At 37.0% G+C, this 24,792-nt stretch overlaps 1 protein-coding gene across 3 annotated transcripts in view; it reads left to right on the plus strand.

Annotated features, from left to right (window-relative positions):
• Positions 1–24,792, plus strand: part of LOC106074340 (uncharacterized) — a 215,914-nt gene that overhangs the window by 11,036 nt on the left and 180,086 nt on the right. Inside the window, exon 1 of one of the 3 annotated variants that reach the window (XM_056043705.1) lies at positions 16,894–17,143. The exons of 1 other annotated variant lie outside the window; for it this stretch is intronic. The gene's annotated coding sequence lies outside the window, so the exon portion shown is untranslated. Of the gene's footprint in view, positions 1–16,893; positions 17,144–24,792 lie in introns of those variants that run through there. One more of the 3 variants, XM_056043703.1, reaches the window with a different exon arrangement.

Genomic DNA, 24,792 nt, shown 5'->3' on the forward strand with positions numbered 1-24,792 from the left:
ACATTCCACTTCAGCCTGGTAGAAATAGCTTCTGTGATTAAGAAAATATAATCAGGAAATCGGATTACAAATATAACAATTATTTCAATATAGATGTATGTGTGAAGGGTATAAAGTTTGGTTTCTATCGATATAATCCTGAAGAGAATAGAAGTTATCTAAAAATATCTAGGTCAATTTGAAGACGTGTATGAAGTTTATCCTTCCATTAGAATTTTAATTTCTTATGTCGCCAGACATTACAATCAAGCATGCACCTGTTAAGTGGTAAGGATGAAGTTTGAACGTCAATGAAGATTTCATGTTTTTAAATATCATTTTTTAAAAGGCTTAAAAAAGGATTCGACACAAAACCTTATCCTTCCTTGAGCTATCTCTTTATTTGTTAAACCATTGAGGCAACACACACGATCCGTTGACCATTTTTCTCCATTCCTCAGTCATTTGCCTTAATAGAATCTCTTCAATAACATGCCTATTCATTCTTTAATGTTGTCTTTCCATTGCTATCTGTGTCTGCCTCTTCTTCTTTTTCCTGGTAATGTTCTCTGAAGAATTATCTTTGCAAGCCATGAGAACTTTGGAAGTTTTAGATTGCGTTTTTTTTTTCAGTAGTTAGCATGTCCTTGTATGGCCCAATTGCCATTTTTATCATGTTTGAAAAGCTTATAGATCTAGACTTAGCGCTACTCTAGTTTTTTCTTCACTTTCTATTAAAATTATAAAAACACACAATATAGACAAGTTACCGGATCTCCATCTTTACTATACAACAGAGTTAAGAAATAATTATAGCGGAATAGTATATAGTTCATGAACATTTAGATTGTTGGATGTAATATACCCGCCGCAGTGCTTAAGTTGTGAATACACCGTTGCCAATCAGTATATACACATAGACGGTATGAGATCAGTTTATAATGTTCGTAACAAAGTTACGAAAAACTTCAGCTTTCAAAGCACAAAAAAGAATCTGAAATTGTTCCTAGCCCATAATGTCCGCAACTCTTGCGGTACTTCGATGTGTTTAGTATATTATATATAGGAGAACTTTGAAAAATGTTGAAAAAATAAAAATCTTAATAACTTAGGAAATGTATGGTTAACAAAACAGCAAACGTGAAATTCGACTCTGAAGTTAATAAAAGAACTGAAAGAAACTTTATTTGAAAGAGTCAAAGAAAACTTCTTTGGAAAATGAATCTTGTTGCCCGTGATATCGACGCCGAGACTCATCTTCGACGCTGTGTTGAATTTTGTTATTCATAAGACTCAAAGTACACAATCCAAATCTCAAAATCGATTACCTGCCTTTATGCCCATGTTGACCGGGTCAATATCATACAGTATTGGTTACTTTCACTGGATTTCAGCCTTGCACGATACTCAAATAGTCGAGTCCTTTTAAAATCAACTCGTGGCTAGCCCTGACCTTCTTGTATTGAGCTGGGAGATAGAGGTGGGGGGGGGGTGAACAGTTTCCATTTCACTTCTTGTAGTCGTCACCCCCTTCCCGTCCCATTTCCCTATCTGTCTGATCCCAAACTGACAGTTATATATAATACTGTGGAATTTCAACTAAAAACCCAAATCATTTCATGTAGGTCTAGGTAGGTCTGGGTAGGTCTGGGTCTTGTCTTGTTTCCTGCTGTCTTCTGGTAGTTTTTGTACTGGTTTATTTTTTTCAAAAGACTCCCCCTTCTTTTTTTTTCCATTTTATTGAGAGACATGAACTAGATATTAAAACATTTGCTTCTGTTTTAAAGAATTTCATTTTAACATCTAACTGAAGCAATTTATATTCTCTCAATTTATAACATCTAACTGAAGCAATTTATATTCTCTCAATTTATAACATCTAACTGAAGCCATTTAATCCCGCAATTTAGAATATCTATATAATAATATGTTGGAAATTAAAATGGCCCGCAGACCAAATTTGGTTTGGCTTCACTGGGAGATCTACTTCAACTTAAATTACAAAACTGATCCACACTAAGCTTAATAAAATCTTTTTTTTTAAAGTATGTTGTACATTACTTGTCTAGTATTTGACATTTAAGTTATTAACAACAAGAGGTCATGCGCCAAACCCGCTATGGCGGTGCCAAAACGTCCTGCAATGTAAATCCTACCTTGTTTATTAAGTGACTAGTCGCCAGGTCTTGTGGAACGAGCAGTCATATTTCACAAAGAGTTCTTTGTAGTAAAATTAAAATTTTCATTGTAGAAAACACGCGTTACCTGTTCGAATGAATATCTTTAACATCTGGTGTAGAAGGCAGCATCTCAATTGAATTGAGATGCTACAGAAGGATCCTAGGTATCACATTTAAAGACGAACCACAAACGAAGAGATTAAAGACAGGGTTACTACAGCGATTGGACCCTACAATCACCTGCTAACTAGTGTAAAAAAACGCAAACTAAAACTCTATGGTTATATGACAAGGTTTTCGAGGCTTGCAAAGACCTTCCAACAGGGAACAGTACCAGGAACAAGAAGCAGACAGATAAAGCGATGGGAAGATAAAATAAAAGAATGGACGGGCCTGTCATTAAAAGAGGTTTTATCCAACGCAAAAGACAGGAATGGAGAAGGACGGTGGACAAATCTTGTGTGGTGCCCCAACGGTCCAACAGACTAAGGGATCGGTGAATGGTAGAAGGTACCTGCGAGAAATGTTCCTTTTGGCAGTGACAAGCTCAGCTTGAGGTAAATCTATATTTAAATATTAATACTCTTCATTGTAAAACTATGAGTTACTAAGTCAAGTTTATAATACCATCAAGGCAGGCATAAACATTGTGCTATAAATCAGGGGCAGTTTACATGTTTAAATGTCTAAAGCAGCGAGTGTTTACTCTCGTACCCACACTACGACCTCTATACTTCTAGAGCTCAAGTCAACTGACAATCATCCAGATTGTCATATATGATGAAAGTCATCGAGGGATGACAAGGGAGGGAACTAGATACCTTATGAAATAAACTCAGTTGCTTCCCTTGTTTACGTCTACTGCTTCCCTCCCTTCCGCCACGATGGTGGAGAAGAATAAGTAGCTGTAATAGTCAGCCAATAAATAGATTTTGTATTCTCTTTTTAGTCTGGACACTAGTGTGGATTACCTTAATTGAATGTTGTTATTTTAACCTCGAGATCTATAATCCTCTGTGAATGTTTCTCTTTGCACAGTAACAATAGAGTGTTGTTTTGAACATTGTTCCTGAGATGTCATAGACTGTTTTTACGTAATTATATTTATCAATATAAATAGTACTAATGGTCATCAATTGAAAAAATGTGATCTCTTCAATAAAATTGAAACAACTTTAAATTTACTCGGTTTTTTGCATAACTACCATTATACGGCCGACTACGCTATGTGGGCTCTAGACCTGGATATGGTCTCCAGCCAAATTTACATATATTTATTTTTTACTTTAAAAAATTATGACGGTCAAACTAGAGTTTTCCCCGTGTGGCCAACGAGCTAGCAATTCTTTTTCTTAGCAATATACATCAATTGTTCAATTTATAAGAAAATTCGTTAGAGCCGTTTAAGAGATCAACTGTCCAGTTTCCAGGTTGCATGAATGAGTGAATTGAATATCAGGTATTGCAAAAAGTAAGCCCTGAACCGTAATAAAAAGAGCAGAGAGCCACAAAAAAAAAGGCAAAAGAAAGGATTTAAACAGCTTGACATCTGGTGTCACAAGCAAAACTGAGGTTTCAAACAATAGATGGTCTTACAGGGACTTAAAGGGTCTTATCGTAATGCGCATAGACAAGCCTGACGCGGCAAATGCTATGCAAATCAATGTCGAAAATTATAAAAAAAAACGCCCATTGTAAGGAATTGTGAGCAAGACTTAAATAACATCTGAGAATCGATGAACCTGACATTGCATGAGACATGTCAATGCAAAAGACATAGAAAAGGAGAATAATGGTCGACAGATCGTGTGTGGTGCCCCACATGTCCAATAAAGAAATAGTGAAGAGGCCAATATGTACTATTGTTAGATAAAAAATAATTAAACTAAACTATTTGTTTAATTGTTTCTTTGTTTCTAGTCGTCAAGATAACGTCTAACGCTGACATAACACGTTCTGGTATAATTGTGGAACAAAGCCTATTTATATCTCTATATAGCGTGATATGCCTATTTACATGCTTGGTTCATGTCATTTTCTGTTTCCTCTATCTGTTGACAGAATTTGTTAAAACGCTGTCTTGCATAGTGCATACATGTCACCATACAGATCGAGAATTTTTGGTTTCCCAGACCTGTCGAGACGGAGATCAGCAAGTCTGGAGCATCTAAAAAGAATATGAGGCACGGTTTCCTCTTCTTCCCCGCAGTGGGGGCACAGTGAATCAAAATTTGGCCATAGCCGTGAGAAATATGAGCCAACAGGACAGTGGCCTGTCCTGCACTGTGCTATAATAGCTTGCTCAGGCCTGGACATCCTCCACCACGGGGAAGTGCAGTCAGGGCGCCTCATGCGCTCCCAGAATCCACGGGCTTTTTGGGAATTGTCTCAGCACCTAAACTACATTTCCATTTCTGTTTTTAATAATTGTCAATGCAGAACTTGATTTTATTTCAAGCTTCCAAAGTGTTTCTCTGAGTAGAAGTGTAACACTTTAGTTTATAAAGGACTTTCAAGTCTAGTCTCTTCCAGCCACAGTTCAATTCAATCGCAAAGAAAGAATAGGATGAAGAATAAATTTGCAGCCTTTGATCTCATACTTGATTCTTACCAAATGCAATGTTCAGCCTTGTAGAGTATTTTTATTCATCTCCTTTCGCACCTCTTATAGAAACACATTTCAAAAAAACATATTGAGCATCGCCTTAGAAATGGTTCTACGGAGAAATAATAATTACTATGCTAAAGCACTTTCGATATCTTACCCCCCATCTGCGTAAGTTTCCTTCCCTTCAAAACAAAGCAATTGACTCACCGAGCCACATTGATTAACCTCGTAAAGAGCAGATCATCCTTGGACCCCTCGAGGCTAAAACGCTAAACCACTCACGCATCGTCGTCTCCCCCCCCCCCTCCTATCCAGATAGACAAGTCTATAATGAATTTTCGGCATCGAATGGACATATCCAAGTTGATGCTGATGCTTTTTTTAACTTACTTAGCTCTCAACAATTCGTTTATTTTTACAGCGTCTTGTAATGAAACAAAATATTTATGTCTTTGAATTGTAATTACATTTACAGGTTTAATATCTTCATAAGTCAGGCACAGATGTCATTTGTGGGATTGATATTTATGTCTGTCTCCAGGCTTACCGTTTTTATAATAGACTTTGTAAACAGAAATCAGAATGAGATGAAACGTAAGATATACATTGAAAACTCCAATGTTTATTGCTATATACAAGTCAATATCAGTTGTTTGACTAATAATAGAAGCCAAGTAGAACGAAAAAGTCATTGTTATGCTAGTATCAACCTCTTATACCGAAGTTCTTCCATATGTTTTAATTGAATTAATATGGGATACGAGTAGAAGGTGGACTTTTTTTGAGGTCGTTAACAGTTAATGTCAATCGAGACACGCATCCAAATATATTCGTACCTTTGTGGGATCCACCAATAGGCTATACAAGATACAACGTATGGTACCCGTATACTTGGAAGCCCCACTATTGTTTCTAAAGAGAGTTTTTAGATTTAATAATGATTTTAACCAGAGATTTCTTATTACTTCTAAATTGTTTATTATTTAAAATTCCTGTATGCAGGTCAATGTTGACTGGTACTTGTAACCGGACTTATTAAGTCCCCATGTTTTATATAACTTAAGACATTATCGAGTTCACATCCGGTCCTGATCCTAGGCGCCATTAAACAGGAAAAGTCTAAGTCTTTAATTCTTGAAGCAGTGATTTGATAAGATATTCTACAAATAGCTTTTATTCCTTTATCCACGACTTGATCAAGTTTACTGACAATGATCCATTCTGATATTGTTATGAAAGTTATAGAACGATGCCAAGGGAATTAATTACATACGCAACCTCACGAAATAGTCTCGGTTGTATCCCTTGTTTACGTCTCGAGTCAGTCACGATGAATGAATGGAGAAAGTGACTGGATTAAAGTCACAGTCAACCCATAAATATATATTTTTTTAATTTTCAGGGAGCATTCATTGACTTTTAACACTAGCGTAGATTAGTTAAAATGTAGCTGTGTTGTTGTTTTTTTGTAGAATCTATATCTATATTAATATAATTCGCTAGAGTGATATGGTCTTTCGTTCTCCATGCCGTGACACTGGGCTTTTGTTTAGATATATGAAAGTATGTGTCTCTTTGTGGTCTTATATCATGTGACCTGTTTAGTCATGTAACTGTCGAGATACCATAAAGTTATAAACTCTGATTATCTTCTCTCTCTCTCTCTCTCTCTATATATATATATATATATATATGTATATGTATATCTCTGTGGCATTTTACGTCTCGAGAGACGATCTTTTCCCTTTGCAACTTCTTGTGTGACTAAAGAGGCCAATCCTTGATACACAGCTGCGATCGCAGGTTGGGCATATATAATCACCAGGCGCCGTTGCATTTTCACCCTTCTTTCTGCTTCTGTTGTGTATGACATCTGCAATCTGTGACCCTTTCTTTATGCTCTCTCTCCATGTGGATCTGTCCAGTGCCACCTCTTCCCAGTTGCCAGTGTCGATTTTGAAGAGCTTCATGTCGCGTTTGCATACATCCGCCTTCTATTAGATCGCCATACAGGATGTCCTGTGGAAGTCGACCTACTGGCATTCTACGAACGTGGCCAAGCCAGCCAAGGCGTCTGCTGCTGATAACAGAGCGGATGTCATGGCATCCTGCTCTATGTAGCACTTCCTCATTGGTTATCTTGTCTTGCCACCTTATTTTAAAGATCCGCCTTAGGCATCGGAGGTGGAAGACATTCAACTTTTTTTCCTGCCATGAGTAGGTTGACCATGTTTTACTTCCGTACAGCAAGGTGCTCAACACACAGGTCCGGTAGACTAGGGCTTTAGTACTGCTAGTCAGCAATATGTTGTCCCAGACTCTTTTCTGCAACCGTGACATGGTGGCCATTGCCTTGGCTATCCTGTTGTTTATGTCTTTATCCAGTAGAGTGTTGTTGGATATGATGGAGCCAAGGTAACAAAAGTGATCAACAATTTCTAGTGGTTGGCCATTAATGCTTACTTGAGGTGCAGTGTTTGTGTTTTGGACAAGTATCTTAGTCTTGCTTTGACTGATGTTTAAGCCGAACTTCTGGCAAGCAGCAGATAGTTTGTCAACCATGGACTGTAGCTGAATATCAGAATCAGCCACAATAGCTGCATCATCAGCATACAGGAGTTCCCTGACGAGTAGCTTCTTAACCTTGGTTTTTGCCCGCAGCCTTGATACATTAAATAGTTTTCCAGAGGATCTTGTATGGAGAAACACACCTTCGTTTATGTGGCTGTACGCATAATGCAGTAGACAGGAGAAGAATATGCCAAACAGAGTAGGTGCGAGCACACATCCCTGCTTGACACCACTGGAAACCTCAAAAGGTGCTGATTGGGCTCCATTGAATTTGACAGTACATTTAGTTTCCTGTGAAAACACTCAATTAACTTCAGTAGTTTGGGAGGGCAACCTATTTTCCTCAGGAGTTTGAAAAGGCCACTTCTGCTGACCATGTCAAAAGCTTTAGTCAAATCAACAAAAACAATGTAAAGGGGTCTGTCTCTCTCTCTGAATTTCTCCTGCAGTAGTCGTAGAGAAGATATCATGTCTATAGTGGATTCAGGAGCGGTAGATATATATATAGTCATGGAAAGTCATGGAAAGGTAACTCTTTTATTTCTGCAAGTCGGACTAGAGCTACACCACGTAACTTTCGCGGCGACAGAGAGCGCGGCTCGTAAAAAAAAGAGGGGTTGGGTAAACAAGTCTCTACGACGCCCAACCATGCAGGACACCACGCACGAACGCCGACTCTGTAACCCTCTTCCCGCCCCTTACGCCCGCACTCGTGCCTTCCTCCCTCTCCAGGCATGCGCACACAGTCGTTTGCCCAAACCAACCCCATTGGACAACTGTGTCTTTAAGGAAATGTTCACCCGTCACTAAATAGCGACGTATACTAGTATGAAATATTATATAAAATCTAACAGACAGAGTTGACCAAGTCCAAACAAGCCACACATAACAGCGTTCCACAAGGGTGCCGTAGGCGTCATTATCCCTATTGATCCTTATAGAGGGCCTTATTTGACGGCCAGGCCCCCCAGTCCTGTCTAAGGTTCCACTATGGTATTGATAATTACTATTGTGGGCCGTGCCATATGTATAGCACTTCAGCTGTCGAAGGCAGCGCTAACCACCTGGAATTTCTTCATTTTCCTATAACCGCCACAATGCCGTAATATCGTACCACTACTAGACGCATCCACTAAGGCGCCACTAGTGTTATTTTCAAATGTTCGTTTGTTAGCCTGGAAGACCAGATGTTATTTTGATATGTTCGCTTCTCTGTAAGCTCGACCTTCCAGTTGATATTTTCTTTTCCCAAAACTCTTGAAAACGAACTATCCTGCTTTAATTAGCTGACCAGTGATTTGAACTCGAGAACACTTGTCTTTACCACGTAAAAACCAACTATAATGGAAACCTAACTTACGATGAGGAAGTGAAGGCCGTTGGTCGTTGTGCTGGCAGCGTGACACCCGTGTTAACCGCTGCCAAGAAAAATTACGTCATCCACATAGATGTCAAGGTCTGAAAGGAGGATCTTTACTTTCACTTTACTTTACATATGACCTAACAATGCACGACTACTAGTCTGAATTTTAAGCTGAACTTTAAGCTGAATAAGTGTTTCACAGATTTAAATTTTCACTATATTTTTTTAATCTAGATTCTTCTAGATTGTGTACTAACCAATCTTCAAGAGAAAAGAAATGGGAGTTTAAAAATCAATTCACAGCCTTTGATCTGATCTTACACCCGTACCATCTCTTTCAACTTTTAGGACGTTTCAATTTCAATATCTTTCAAACCACATTCTGAGCCACTCTGAGCATGGCCTTTAGATAAACTCTCACAATGTTTCTAGCTCCCGTTAAGCACTTTTTTTTATATCTACCCTCCCCCTGTCCCGTGTTAAGGTTTTTTTTCTTCAAAACCTTGTAATTGACTCTCAGAGCTGCGTTGATTAACTTCGTAAGGAACATATCAGCCCCCTCCCCAACTGCTTGACCCTGTGAGGCTAAACTACAAGATCTATCCCCTTTGTCCCTTTTGTCCAGATAGACAAGTCTAATAATGAATTCTGGGCGTTGACCGAATCTATCCAAGCAAGTGTATGTTGTTGTTTTTTCTTTTTCTAAAGCTTTACAATGCTGTCTACATTGGTTGCTTGTTTCATTCTTTAGTAGTTATTTAAAACTGATGGTAGTCAAGATTGACAATATATTGGATCTATATTCTATATTATTACCTAATAGACCTAGATCTCAGTAAAATCAATAAAAAAAATTCTTATAACATCGCCATTGCATTTTCACCCTTCTTTTTAGTACTTTTTACTACTATTGTGTATGGCATCTGCGATCCGGGACCCTTTTATTTATGCTCGCTCTCCATGTGAATCTATTCAGTGCCACATTTTCCCAGCTGTTAGTGTCGATTTTGAAGAGCTTCATGTCGCGTTTGCACACATCCGTTTACAGTAAAAGTGGACGACCAGCGGCTCTCCTGCCTTTTGATAGATCACCATACAGAATGTCTTGTAGAAATCGACATTCTGGCATAATATGGAAGTGGCCAAGCCAGCCTAGGCGTCTGCTGCTGATAACACTGCGGATATCCTGGCACCATGCTCTTCGTAGCACTCCCTCTTATATATATAATATCGATGCAGAGAAGAAGGGAGAGATTTTAAGAAAAAATAATATACTTTGTTTGTTAGCTGGTCTAAAAGCCGCGGCCTCAGATTCACAGCTGCATACATTGGGAATCGATACATCAGTGTTTCTAATTACACCTTTACATGGATTTGTTCAGGTTTTGTCCAGGGATTGTCTTTTGAGACATCCTTGTGGTTAATTACCTGTGGTATTAGACACTAAAAAAACGTCTTGAGATTTTAGCTTAACTGAGATGATAACTGCACAACCTGATAAGGGTTAACTAGCATCAGCATGACTAGTTATTACGACAGATTCGATATAGACTAAAATAAGTTGTAATGATAAAGTTCATCAATTTAACATTCGTGACTTCCTTGCCAGGTTTGTGGCTCGCTGATTTAATTTTTCGAAAAACAAAAAAAGATGATGACCGAAACAAAAATCTGCATCTATCAGAAGAGACGTTGAGACGTCGGCCATGTTTCGTCTTAATGAATCCGGAAATTTGAAACCTAAATCGAATGATGCTAAGGAATGTATAACTCCTTCTATTTAATTTACTGATTTACTGATAAAAAATGGCAAATAAAAAATGTGTTCCATTTAGCTTTCAAAATGTGAGAACCACTTTTTTTTTGTAGTGACTTGCGATTTCACATTTCGTAACATTAATTTTGTTTTCTTTTCACTAGCGGAATAGATCAAATGAAAAATCATCTTGTTAGCCAGTCTACATATGTCTACGTCTGTGAAGCTTACACTAGATAAAACCGTTATTCAAAACTAAAGAAAGAAATAACACGACGAAAGCTGAGAAGTGGAATAGCTACGCCCAAGACATTGTGATAGACACACACACTGTTGAGGTGGAGACGATGAAGTTATGCCCAACAACGAAATGAGGAAACAAAAATATATAAATAGATATTAAAGTTGTTTTTTCTTTGGAGGCGGAATAAAAAAAATATATAATGTCTTCCTATTGACAGGATCTGAAATCCTCCATTAAGAAATACATATCGATTCCTTGTCAGACAATCTGTAGAGGGAACAGACAGTGCGTAAACCCTTTTGGAATCAATGGACTATGACGTAGGTAAACTTCATTATCACAAATGACGGGGAGAATTCACTAATACGTTATTTCACCGCTCTGTCAAGACATTGCTGCTAATTATACTATTAAAACGCCAACAAACGGAGTCCAAGCCTTATGGCGCTAGAGCCCACCGCGGCATTTCCCGGGTATTTTCTGAGATTCTTGGTTATTTTTGTCTAATTAAGTTCAAAAAACGACCATTGAAGAGAATGCACTTTATGACGCTGTGGGGAAAGGGTTACTGAAGGTGATAGAGACAAAGGTTAGGTTAGTGATGATGTGGGGAAATGGGTTAATATGAAGGGGAAGAAGGGTTAATGATGCCATGGGGTATTGGGTACTGGTAGAGCGAGCGGGGAAGGGTTAGTGATGCCATGGGGTATTGTGTACTGGTAGGGTGAGCAGGGAAGGTTTAGTGATGCCATGGGGTATTGAGTACTGGTAAGGTGAGCGGGGAAGGGTTAGTGATGCCATGGGGTATTGGGTACTAGTAGGGTGAGCGGGGAAGGGTTAGTGATGCCATGGGGTATTGTATACTGGTAGGGTGAGCGGGGAAGGGTTAGTGATGCCATGGGGTATTGATTACTGGTAGGGTGAGCGGGGAAGGGTTAGTGATGCCATGGGGTATTGGTTACTGGTAGGGTGAGCGGGGAAGGGTTAGTGATGCCATGGGGTATTGGTTACTGGTAGGGTGAGCGGGGAAGGGTTAGTGATGTCATGGGGTATTGGTTACTGGTAGGGTGAGCGGGGAAGGGTTAGTGATGTCATGGGGGAAGGATTAGTGATGCTGTAAGATAACTGGTTTACTTAGAAGTAGTGGTGGATTACTTAGTTGTCAAGCACTTGACTGCTAAAACCCCTCGTGTGCTTGTTTAAATTTTCAACGATGGCAAGACAAGGAGACTCTCATGCACGCTTTTCAATCTGACTCTAGAAAAGGTAATACGGAGTATTCAAATAAACACAAGGGGAACAATTACTAGCTACATCAGAGAAAACATAGGGCCCCAACCAACAATATACAGCCAACCTCTACAATATTTTGCATATGCAGAGAAATTGCCTTATTGGGTAAAGACGCCTTAAACATTGATAGAGCTTTCACACAACTGGAAGAAGCATCTCGACCAGCAGAACTTGGAATAAATCATAACAAATGTGCAGGACCGGTCCTACAGATTGTTGGGTGCTATGCGAAACGGATTGCCTTGGCCCAGTCTGGGTAGGGACAATATTAATTGAAAATTAAGAGTTTGTATTAGAAAATTAAATTCGTCTTTGCCTTTTATTCATACTTTACTACGTACATAATTACGGTCAAATGAACTTTACGAGCCATCTATAGTAGGTAATAGTTTTCAAACAATAAGCCGATAAACATTGAGATCTGACTTTTAGATTTACTATCGACTAGCAAAGTATCGTTTTTTTTAAGAGGTCGAGATAGATTTAGATCTATAGAAAAATAATATATTCAGATTACTAACCATAAGTTTGAAAACGTATTAAACGTTTATATATTTAGAAAGTATGAGACATTAAAGAAACGATACAATGTGTGATATAAATGAACGACTCGCGGCAGAGCTTTCTATAACACACAACACCTACTTAAAGCAAATGTATGCCTAAAAAAGAAACAAATATTTAAAAAAAAACCTAGACGCTGACAAAAACAACAGAAAATCTGATAAAATACTTGAAAAATGAAAATCATCTGAAAAGTGTATGGTACCAAACAAAACGAAACCGGATGAGGACACGCACTAACCATGAGATATATCAGCTATATGTAGACCCCTCAATAGTTACGGAGATAAAATATATTATGTAGGACAGGTCACTTCGAAATAGTACTGCACATATCTTAAGCAAAAATGGTATACTGGCAACAACCAAAGAGCAGCAGGCGACCCAAATGCAAAACAGAATGCGAGGACTTGATAATCCAGAGACAGATATAAAGCTTACGTTGGCTGCCAATGTTTTGCATTTTTCAAGGACTAATGAATATTCTTAATCGTCTTGTGATTTTTTTAGACACTTCTGTCTCTGAAGACTGTTGTCATTTAATAAACACTGACTTTCAGCTACATCCTGATATTATGTTTTTCAATAGCTTTGATGAAAACAGTTTTTTAAATCAACTCAGAGTTCAAATCCGTGCAGCTGGTATATAACTGAAACTACGGTTTAACTTTGTGCTGGAGATATAAAGTACTAGACATCATGGGCGTAGCAAGGATTTTTTTTCGGGGGGGTTTTGGGGAGGATTTTTTCTCACCCCCCCCCCACCGAAAAAAAAAATGTTTGTATGGATGGATGTGTGTGTGTGTGTGTGTACACAATTAATCTCTATTACATTATGACCCTTCATTCTTTTGGAAGAGCGTTTATTGTGCCCTTGAATAGGTTCTTCCTGGAGTTAGTGAAAAAATTGTAAACTCCTCGCCCTTGCCAGCAACGGGTCTGGGGGAGCGCTGAGAGCTCCTCCAGCGCGTGGTGGAGCCCCGCCGCCAAGCACTATTTCTGGTATTGAAAGCCAACTAAATGCATATTCTGAGGTACCTACAGTACATTACTTTGTTATTAAAAAGTTTTATTTCAAAAACCTAATGTGCTATTCTTATTGACTTGACCCTCCTGCGCTGTTTGGCGCATTTGCTGGCAAGCTGCTTCCACAAATATCTGTCACTGGCAATGACTGAAGCCTCTTCCCACCTGCTCCGAGGACCTCCATGAAAGTGTGGCGCCAAGTTGTACTAGGATGTCATCGCAATTCTTATTATGCGTAATTCATTTTGTCGGAGAACATGTCCCGCAAACCTCATGCGACGCTCTGTCACAACCTTACTAAGGGGTCAACTCCCACTTCGGCATAGGATTTCCTTGATTTAGACCCGATCTCTACAACTGACTTCTAAAATCCGTCTTAGCTATCTTTGTAGAGCCTACGATCTTGGAATTAGGTGACTATTTTGCTTTAGATGTTATATCGAAAAGGGAAGTTTTATCGTCGAAATCATCTGTTGGGGGTTTTAAACTTTTAAACTAAAATATATCTGAAGTTTTTTGTTTTTTTTTTATTCAAAACCACATTTAGCTACAGTCATAGAATTCGGTGACTGTAGCTTGCTTTAGAAATAATATTGAAGAGAGAGGCTTTCAACCTTAAAACGCTCTGTAGGTGGATTTTAAATTCAAAACTATCTTGAGGGGTTTAAACTTTAAAAAAAGTAGGGGGTTTTAAACTTAAAACCCCCTAGTAGGGGTTTTAAAACTCAAAACCCCCTTGTGAGGGGTTTTAAACTTAAAAAACCCCTGGTAGGGGATTTCAAACTCAAAACCCCCTTGGCTGTGCTAGGGCATGTGATGGTTTAGTATTAAAATCTCACCTAAAATAAACAAAATTAAAGGAAAAGATCAGTCACTAAACTCCGACATTTCGGGTTTGAACTCCCCCTCCATGGCTACGCCCATGCTAGACATATATTACCCGCGGCCCGCGGGTTTTTTGTTTGTGTATAACTGTCGATGAGTTACTGAGAGTGGTTTGTAAACAATTAAACGAAATAATAATGTTATAAGAAAAGCGAATGCGTAAAAATGTAAAAAAAGTAGTGATTAGTGCTTTCAAAATAGCTAATCGACGAAAATCCACTTTTTTCAAATACAAACATTTGGTAGTAGGCCTACATATATTTGATTAAAATTAAGTGAATAGACTTAATTTTGTATGTGTTAAAGAATAAAGTAGGTCTTGAGTTAGACATAGATCTAGATCTAGAGTAATCTAGAGTTAAATATTGGCTTGGATAGAGTTCATTTTGCAAGTACGCATGCGTGACCTTTTTAATTAGATGTACGCGAATGAATGAAAAGATTAGAATATATCTAATATAATATATAGAACAATAAAAACAACACTAGACACAGATATTTTACAAAGAGAATTAGATGAATTACAGAAATGGGAATCAAATTGGAGCATGTCTTTCCACCCAGAAAAAATGTCAGTTGTTAAGAGTAACAAAAAAACTAAAACAAATTAATCCCTTTTATCTTATTCATGGCAAACCAGTAACACAGACTAAAAACGCAAAATACCTAGGGGTTATAATAAATGAAAAACTGTCATGGAATCCCCATATTGATGAAACTATTAAAAAAATCAAAAGCATTAGGATTTATTAAAAGAAATTTCTATAAATCAAATAAGAACATAAAACTAAAATGTTATTTAACCTTGGTTAGGCCAATGATAGAATAACAAACGAATATTCACATTTGACTAGAGTAACACCTTTAGTAAATTCACTAAATTTAGTAAGCCTTCAGGACAGAAAACTCAACAGTAAAGTAGCAATAATACATAAAACACTGAACCATGATCTTCAAATACAAAAACAAAATTTAATAAAATACTCTAAAGACACAAAGATAAAGGCACATTCCTCGTCCCATATGCTAGGACAAATTCGTACAAATACTCCTTCTTCCCTTGTGCTATTAGAGCATGGATTGCCTGAGCTAGCCAGGAAAACCAGTAACTTGGTAGAATTTAAGTCATTGGTTAATATGCATGACTAAATGCATGATGCGTAGAACATAATCATCTTTTTTGAAGTAACGTCTGTATTATATAAGATAAGATAAGATAAGATATCTTAACACGGCTTCGCAGCTTTAGCATGGAAAATGCTTTAGAAAAACAAATTTGAATGTTAATTTGATTAAAATATGAAATGGACTATAATTAGTATGTTCATGTGTTAAAAATAAAACAATTTTATCGAAGAGAAGTTATAACATCTTACAGTTGAATTAGAGTTTTAGACCTAGGAATAGAAAGATGTGTAACACTACGGTATTGTCTAATGAAAGAATGCTCATTAGGAATTCTACATTCGCAGATATAAGGAACGAATTTATGTAAAAAATACTTTTGAAACACAAATTTGAAGGTTAATTTTATTAAATAATGAAATCAATGGACTTTATTTTGTATTTTTATGTGTCAAAGTAAAAAAATATCTGCGCAAAGTGTAGTTCTTAAAATTAGATCTAGAACTAGAGCCTTTCGATCATGTAAACATGGCCTAGTTCGATGAAGTTATAATGCTTTCATAGAGCTGGTCAACTTTTTTTTTCAGGGTTTTAAGTTTGTTTTAGGGCTACAATACATACACTACGGTCTAAGTTGGTACCCAAGGAACATTTCTGCCAAGTTTTATTAAGATTGGTGAAACGGTTTTGATTTCTTATACGGGGACATACATACATGCATAGATACATACATTTTTACATACGCCTTACTTTCTACTTCATATTTTAGATGGTGTAATGTTTTGGAAATTTTGATGACATTTCCGTCAAAATTATTTGAAGCAGAAAAAACAACTGTAGGCAATATATACATTATTTATGCATTAACTTGTTCGGGTATTTAGCCATTGACTTTTATTATTTGTTTATTGTCTTCTATAGCAAAAGTGCTTTTTTTTTCTCTTGGGTGTCGCCCGATGCGATCTTTATCTCCTTGCAATAATATGAATATAGTGACGCCACTGACTAGTCTATCTAATCTTTATTATAGTTTTACTAGTCTCTAGTTTTAGACACTAATTTTGTCTAACTAGTTTATGACTATGTAATCTCTAGTCTAGGTTTAACTAGGCTCTAGTGTACCCAAATGTCTTAATATGGTGGCGTTCAAGGCAGGGCGCTGGCTCCTTATGTCAAAAGGGAGGGGGGGGGGTTAAGGAAGAAAAAAAAGTGGGGGAGGGAAATTCCGGTCTGTGCGAAGGAATTGAAACGTGGCGGCAGCGGTGCCAGTACCAGGGGACGTTACTCGTGGCATCACCGTCATCTGATCAGACAGCGCTTGGTTCGTGCTAGGTCGCTAGAGAAACGAGGCTCTCCCTTGGTTACCTGGTTGGAAATAAAGAAACAAAGGTTTAATTTTTGACTATTGTTCATTGTTAATGGATTGTGTTTCTCTCCTACTTAGACCTATATCTCTATATTTCGAATATAGCATGTAGAACTCAACTACATCTATTTAATGACTAAACGTAATGACTAGTGTCTCGGATATATTTATGTACACCTAAAGGTAAGCATTTGGTTAGAATTCATTGATTTACACTAATAAAAGTTGTCTAGTCTATATGGTGAGAATAAGTGTTTTAAGTATTTCAAGGCCTTGCTTTAGTATCAGCAGATTCTTTCAAAACGGAGCAAACCTTTTTCCCCCATCATATAACTTCATCTATGGCAATTATTCTTCGACTCGAAGACAAGCCATATTATGTATGTACAATTTTATGTGTATATATATCTTTCTGCTGTATCCGATGTACAACATATTGGGAAATGCTGATATTTATTGCACTGCAGAATTAGGTTTTCTAAGCTCATCTTTGTGGAGCTCATTGTTTCTCTCGTTTAATTAGTAAAGGTGGAGCTAAATTTAGCGTCCTTGACTTTGTTTTTTAGGTGTTGGTAAAATCCCAAATAGTGAATTCCTAAAAGCGCTTTAAATAACAACCCATGACTGCTTATGAGGGCACTTCTTTACTTTTAAGCTAAACCATTAACATAATAAATACAAACGGTCTCTTTAAATTGAGATCTAGAGTGTCAATGTAACAACGTTAAGTAAGTTTCTAATGAGGTTAGATTGTGTTGAATATTATAATAAAATAAATACTTTAAAAGTCAGTGAGAACTATTTAAAGATGAATTGCTTTCTGTAGGCCAACGAATGTAAATACAAGTCTTTGCGAATGATTGTCATAATGCGTTTCATTGACTTTCTTAGATCTTTGCATTTTCAGACGCTGTTCTCCGCAACACCAGTGTTAGGAATTAAATTGATAGCCTATTTAGGCATGTACTACTAAAATTTTTTTTAAAACTTTGAAAGTCTGTTTGTTTTTAAATGTTTACTATTTAATGTTTCCACCAAACTTTACTCTCCCCCCCCCCCACCCCAAACGCTAATAGAAAAAAAATAACTTAACAGTAGAAATAGTAATCTTTGATCCTTTAAGAAACTTTGTGTAAATAGTTAAATAAACAAACATACACATTCGTTATTAATTTTCATTATTCAGGACCTAAAAAGATATATATTCATTTGCATTACCCACCGGCTACTCCCGTTGATTTGTTCCTATGCTATATATTGTTTATTTTACATAGACCCTTTGCTTTTTTTTTCATCCCTTGTCACAACCATTAAAAAATTAATTCTACCTACAATCACTGACTTTTCTTCGGCTTCTTAATTCAATATTTAAGTATTTCATTAGCTCCATGCTGCTTTTGGTTTGACCCCCTAATTTGTTATCACTCTTGCTCGTCACGCTCTCTCACCCAAGAATCCTACTACCGATATCTTTTTTTTTTTCTGTTTTACCTTCAACCTCAGCACACAAACCACCAGAGTTCTACCAACTTTTTGTATCGTTTTTTATAAATTTGTACACACAAAAATATCTCGGCTTAGTATGACAAAAAGAAAAAGACAATGTGTACAAAAGTAAGTGACTCGCCCAGCAGTACTATTGAAAGTTACACACGAAAAAGAGTTTCAATAGTGCATACAAATCGAAGGAAATATAATCTGTAAATTATATTTGGATATGTAAGCTTTACACAACATGGATGATCGTAACAGTGAATTATAGTATCATCTTGCTTTATCTAACAGCTACAGGTAGTTAATAACAGGTTAAATTTTCGTAGGAGAATTGGTGAATTACTTCTTTAGTGAATGAATTGAGAAATGGCCCTTGCGTTTTATATGTATTATATATGTATATATTTAAAGGTTAGAATTCAGTATGAAAAATTAAACTTTTTAAATGTAATACAAGATTTGTGTTGGGGGAAGATGAGTACATTACATTCTCCGCCTCGACGTGTCTCAATTTGTTTGATGACAGCAGCATGGCGACACACATACGGAGATACACATGGACATACGGAGACACACATACACATACGGTCTTAAGCCACTGCAACCTATGCGGCGGCAGTGGGCCCCGCGCTTTCATAATGTCGTGGAAATCTCCTGAAGTTATTAAAATCTCCTAAACAAATAGACAAAATTTTTATTTTGGGGTGTCATTCAATACGGAAAATACCAATCTTACGCGGAAAAAAAAAAGGTTTTGTCAGCTTTCATATTTAAATCAGGCATTTAGACGCCATGACTAGTTGCTGTGATGCTGCAGCAAGACTAAGTAAAAAAAAAACAACTGGCATTGACAAAGTTCACTAGGAGATGCTTTAGTCTGAGACTTAAACGTTGACATCAAGTTTTTCAAAGACTAGAAATTCATGATCATTACCTGGGAAAGAAGATTCAAAACGAACTCATTACTGTAGTAGCAGTGGCTTTGGTGAATATGCTATCCTTAGAGACGTCTAGAATGCAAAGTATTTTTCAGTGATACTGATTTGTACAGCGGACATAAGTCACAAAGAGCCAAAGAGCAGATGTCATTAACTTTCCGGTATGTATCAGATGAGGTTAATGTGAAAGAGCCTGTGGTTGTACATGAACTTTTTAGTAAGTTTCTTCCAGTGGAAAGTACAACTGGGCAGAACTTATGCGATGTACTATTGAATGAGCTGGAGAAGCTTGAATTAAATGTTGAAAATATTCGTGGACAAGGTTATGATACTGGTGCGAAGATAAAAGGCGTCAATTCTGGAGTTCAAAAACGAATTTGAAATTTTAAAAGCAGAGCATTCTTTATGTACGTGTCATAATTACAACCTGGTGGTAGCAGACATGGTCAAAACTTGATCTGATGCGTTCACCTTTAGTGGAACTATACAACGCGTGTACACGATCTATTCAGCATGTACAAAGAGATGGTCACTCTTCAGAAAGCATTTTTCCAATCTGTCTGTAAAACCTCTTTGCGAAACTGAAATTTGTGATGCACTCGATGAATTAGCTGAAGAGACTAATGATGCGATAATTAAAAGTGAAGCAGAAACACAGTATGAAACATTGAAGCTGTCTTAGTGTCATTTGTGTTTAGGTACGACGTGCTCTCCAAGTCAATTTTGTGAGTAAAGTGAGTAAAGAACTGCAATGTGAAACAATAGCAATGGACTCGCACAACAACTTGATGACTTGGCAAAGAAGTTGGCTGAAAACATGGATGTTGTGCAATCTTTCCAGCCAAACGTCAAAGGAAAAGGCAGTATGATAAATTTGTGGAAAACTTCACATCTGGAAATTCTGAAGATGACTACAGGATAAGCTGCTTCAACAGAATTGTGGACATTGCAATTCAATCCTTGCAGCCGAGATTTGAACAGCTGAAATCAAATCACAATCTATTTGGGTTTCTTGTCAGCTTCAAGAGCCTTCAGCTTGAGGACATTAGAAAGTTTGCAGGGAGCCTTGAGCAAGTATTGACATCATCAACAGACCAGTCAGCAGACATGTGTGGGGTAGAATTAGCAGATGAAATGGAATCTTTAAGGCATATTCTACCAAATACCACCAAAATCCCGGTAGAAATTTTAGCTTATCTGTCCACTAATGAAAGTTACACTGCTTTCCCAAACTACTTTGTTGCACTCAGATTTTTTAAAACTATATTCATAATCAAGAATTACTAAAGGTCAACAATTCACGACGAGAGATTGAACAATTTGGCAATTGTTGCTATTGAGCGCGATCTATGTAGGTAACAGAATTTTGATGATATACTGTATGACTTCGCTACACGCAAGGCTCGTAAAGTGAAGTTAATTAGATCGTGATTTTGTACTTAGTTAAGAATGAATAAAATGCAAAGACGAATATTTTTTCTTATAAAAATCTTTATTTTCACTTATTATCCTTGTCCCTACCCATAATAGGCCCCGCGCAATCCGTTTCGCATAGGGCCCCGCAGTTGCTAGGACCGGCCCTGCATACGGAGACACACATACACACATTAAGACACACATACACATACTGAGACACACATACACATATTTAGACACACATACACATATTTAGACACACATACACATACTGAGACACATACATGCACGTACGGGGGACACAAACATAGACGCGCACATATATACGTACTAACACACAAACACACAGTTACGTAGACACACACGGAGACAAACACACACACTTACGGAGATGCAGATACACATACGAGGACACACACACCCCCATGTTCCACGTTTGTTTACCTTGGAGCACCTGTTCACATTGTTTCACGCGTACTTGTAATTAGTTCAACATTTCCAAACATGAATTAACTGCTCGGGGGCTCGCTACACTAAAATGGACGTCATTTGAGGACGTTTCAGGTCATGGTCAGGGTTAATTACTTTTAATTATGATCTGGTTCCAGTCATAATGCAGCATCCCCCGCCCACTCCCCTTCCCCTCTGCTAACTTACCTCGACACGTAGATTTAATTACAAACGATGCTTTGCCATAGGCGACAATGATCGAGACGCACGACAGTACGAGCTTCATTACAGTGGCAGTGAGATCAGAATGCCAATTGGAGCCGCATTTGGGTTTGTGAATGCTCGCTCTGCACATGCAGGTGAATATTGACTACTTAATGCACTATATGTATTGCCGTAAATCCTGACCAGCTCAAACTTAACTAGAAATTGTACACTTGTAAGACCAGATGATGCATAATGCTCTCTGCCTAAAGCAATTAATGATGCACTGTTAAGAATCTTATTGGACACTTCGTACATGGGGGCAAATCTCCAAATAGCAAGCTTTCTGGGGTATTGCATGTACACATTATAAAATGTGTTGAATAGCTTCATATTTTTGGACATAAAAATGAAAAATGTTGTTGTTCTTTTTATCAATCATAAAGTATACAGTTTGTAGAGACATTGTCAGTAAATGTGTGGTACATCATACCTTATATATACTTTAAATAGTTCATTTTGTTGTAAAAATCTCCATAACAAAATTTGTATATTTTTTGTTGTCACTATTGTTTTTGTATTATTGAAAGTCAATTATTAATTCGCCTTGTACAAACATTTTATTTTAACGATGTTGTCAAAATACTAACCCCTTACCCTAACCAGGCCTAGTCTTATTTATCTAAAATTTATAGGAACTCTTCGGCCTCTATTCCAGAATAATGTCGTGGATTTTACCGTAAATTGTAAGTTCTACTCTCTGTCTAGCCATATACCCTACATATATACCCGTGGGTTCAACACATGTAATTACAATCGAACATGAGGTGATAATTTAGAACAAACTGCAAGGTGCGAGGTATAGGCAGTACCAGACATGTATGTCACTACTGATGTATAATTAGCTCCTGCAATTGCTGGCATTAGCTATTGGTTCAACTATTAAAGAGAAACAATTCATGTGGAAATATAGAAATGATTATCTCCCTTCATTCTTTACCTCTATCACCATTTATTTATTTTTTAGCGGCCCCCGAAAGGGGAAAAGACGCTATTAGTTTTGTGTGGCCTGTCCGTCTGTCCATCCGTCCGTCCCATTCAGATCTCAGAAACTAGAAGAGAAAATGAAAATCGGACATCATGATATTTTAGATCATTTAAAGTTCTTATGCAACGGTTACTTTTTTCTTTTCCGAAAGAGGACCATATAATTTTTCAAATTATATATGCAAGCAGATTTTTTTAAAAAAGTATACCACTTTTCAATGGGGAAGTAGGTATTTTAAAACGGTCACAGCATTCTTCATTAATAAATCAAACTTCATTTATAGATTCGCGCATTTGTAAAAAAAATATTTGCATCCAAGGTCACAATGGAAAAAGTATCACTGGATCATTATAAAATAGATTTTCCCTTTATTAACTAACTCATAGAATAGAATTGGAGTTGGTTTCAAAAAGAAATGTAATGTGAACTTCGTTTCAATTGTAAGTTTAAAAAAAAAAAACTACTTTTATAGCGCGCATTCTTCACATATCCTCATTAGGCTATAGAGGCCAGACATAGATCTAGATTTAGATTTAATTGTATTAAACAATTTGAGCAAAATTTACATTTATAATCCATTAAGAAAAGTAGGTCTACAAATCCTGATCATAATATGGACCTAGCTCTAGCTCTAGTAGATCTAGATTCTATTTCTAGATTCTAGTCTAGATTAGGCTATAGATTTTGTTCTGGATCTTTATCTAGAGTCTATTTAGTCTAGGCCTAAACCTAGTCTAGATCTAGCTTCTAGACCTAATGTAACAGTTTATAACAAACAGTCTCTGTGTCCTTTCGTTTCTTTTTGAACAACACTGTTTTCAGAAAGTAAGCGTCCTCATCGACCCTATTAAGTATGTGTCGACTTAAGGTATTAGTGGACGCCAGGTCAGTGAAGCGACCAGACTTCTAAATGGAACACAACACTTGTCCCCCCTCCTCACGTCCCCCAAAGTGAATCGTTTTTTTTTTTTCTATTTGCGGACATCTCGGCCTTAAACTGAGGCCTACTGGGAAAACAGAACAATCTCTCTCACTAACCTTTTTTTTGTATCTCCTTCTCTAGCATTGCAACGAAACAATAGGGAGTCATTAAGCTGCGTTCGTAGTCGCTGTCCAATACCGTAGTTAACGATGTGACTCTAAGGGAAAATAAAAAAAATTTTCTGACTAAGAGACATTTGCAACTTAAAGTTGGCATTAACACTAAAAGTCGGTAAAAAAACAACTTTATACTCTAAATACAAAAGTGACAAAACAGTAAAATAATATAAGTAAACGAAGAACTAAACTCTAGCTCTAGATCAGATTATCGTCGAGAAACACGGTCAAATATCTTTATAATGAAAGGGTCTTTTATTTGATTTATATTTTATATGCTTTTGCAGGATGGAATCTGACAGGGTTTGAACTCAAATCCATCATTATGATAGTCTGAAGCGCATACATCACAAGCACACTACTTGAAAAATACAAAAGAACTTCTTTGTTTAAGAACTTTGCGAGACACATCTAAAAGATAAATGGCATCTGGCATCGTTGTAACTCGGGACCATTGTAAATACATAATAAATACAATAAAAAAATAAGTCATTACCCAAAAACTTGAAGGCTATCAACAAACCTCTTTTGTTTAGAACTAAAACGTACAATTAAAAGTCCCAAATGACATCTGGGTTGAGTGAAACTCGGAAACATTGTAATAACATTTTAAACGTAAACCATACTAAAATAAAAACTTAAACAATATCCAAGAATTTGTTATCTTACTGTTGTCTACACCTGGCATAGCTCATCAAACATCACTGTGGTTATCTAACATCACTGTGCTTGTTCAACACCATTGTGATCATCCAACATCACTGTGGTCATTGTAACATTACTTATGTCATTCAACATCACATTGGGCTTCGAATGATAATTTGGGCATCCAACATTACTTCCGGTATTCAACATCTCTGGGCACACAGTTATCACTTTAGACATCTAACGTTACTTAGGGCACACAGTTATCACTTTAGACATCTAAGGTTACTTGGGGCAAAGATCAATCACATTTTGTCTCTAACAGTAACAATGTATAGATACTTCTGGCATTGAAAAATAAACTAGGCAATCTTAACATCTATGACAATGTGATCACACAATGAGAAATTCTGCTTAGAGAAAAAAAAATGCTGAATTCAAGTCCATTCATTAACATTGGCTTGACTTTTCTTCAAAAAGTAAAAAAAATAAATACGTTCTTTAAGAAGTAACAAAAACACCTCTTTATGCAAATAAAT

Source organism: Biomphalaria glabrata, chromosome 10 (genome assembly GCF_947242115.1).
Source record: "Biomphalaria glabrata chromosome 10, xgBioGlab47.1, whole genome shotgun sequence".
In the NCBI taxonomy this organism is placed as follows: domain Eukaryota; kingdom Metazoa; phylum Mollusca; class Gastropoda; family Planorbidae; genus Biomphalaria; species Biomphalaria glabrata.